Here is a 978-nt window from a genome sequence, read left to right as displayed (position 1 = left end):
CGTAATACACATCTTCACATCAGTAAATGGAGGTATGGTCTGTTTGTAACTAACAATAATTAATTAGGAATTCTGTTAAACAGCTGGGTTGGGTTCACAAGCAAAGATAACTGAAACATTATGCCCTTAATGTTTTTGTTATTCTGTACATGCCGAAATTAAAAATGCTCCTATCTACAGTCCAGTGTAGCTATTAGTAGTGCATATATATGTCACTACCATTTAAAAAACGCGCGCACACACACACACATATATAGATATATATATACACACACACACACATACAGTATATATATATATATATATATATATATATATATATATATATATATATATATTACACACACACACACACACACATTCTTAAACCATACGTTCATCTGCACAGGTAACTACAGTATCACAAGGAAGATTATCAACAGCAGGATAGTACAACCAATTGCCGTTCTCTCAAAACAGCATGGATCAGCCAGCCAGCCAGCAACTGTCATCTTCCCTTAGCAACCGGGACCTCAGGAAGTGCAACCTCAGCCAATGAGTGGTCTCGGTGTTAAGAGGTGCTGTTACGTAGCCCGTCCAACATGGAGTCTATAGGAAGGCGTGAGTGACTTTGTAAAGGAAGTTCATAAGGAAAATGTGATATAAGTATATATGTTTGAGTCAATATTACTAGGGTCAGTGCTAGGAATTCAGTTGTTAAGAGATGTGTCGTTCATTTAAGTAAAAAAAGGCATGCAATCCTGATTTGGACAAAACATAGCGTTAAATTAATCAGTGTTTTTTTATGATAGTGACTTTTTTTTTTTTTTTTTTTTTGCACTGAAGCCGTGGTATTTTTTTAATAATATATTAATCTTCAGTTGTTACATGCTTTCTTATTTGCCACCAATTAGTGGAGGGTAGTGAAAGTAATTAATGTGAGCAACTGTCGCTTTATGTATGGCTTAATACAGTCTGACATGTCAGATTGGGCCGTCA

At 35.5% G+C, this 978-nt stretch overlaps 1 protein-coding gene across 2 annotated transcripts in view; it reads left to right on the top strand.

Annotated features, from left to right (window-relative positions):
- Positions 1-459: 459 nt before the first annotated feature.
- LOC117402378 (1-acyl-sn-glycerol-3-phosphate acyltransferase epsilon-like) overlaps positions 460-978 on the top strand; it is a 38,612-nt gene continuing 38,093 nt past the window's right edge. The window contains exon 1 of one of the 2 annotated variants that reach the window (XM_034003456.3): positions 460-978. This exon is cut by the window's right edge and continues 329 nt beyond it. The gene's annotated coding sequence lies outside the window, so the exon portion shown is untranslated. The other variant, XM_034003457.3, reaches the window with a different exon arrangement.

This window comes from Acipenser ruthenus, chromosome 5 (assembly GCF_902713425.1).
Source record: "Acipenser ruthenus chromosome 5, fAciRut3.2 maternal haplotype, whole genome shotgun sequence".
NCBI classification, from domain to species: domain Eukaryota; kingdom Metazoa; phylum Chordata; class Actinopteri; order Acipenseriformes; family Acipenseridae; genus Acipenser; species Acipenser ruthenus.
The sequence above is the reverse complement of the archived record's forward strand: the minus strand, read 5'-3'. Positions and strand labels throughout refer to the sequence as shown.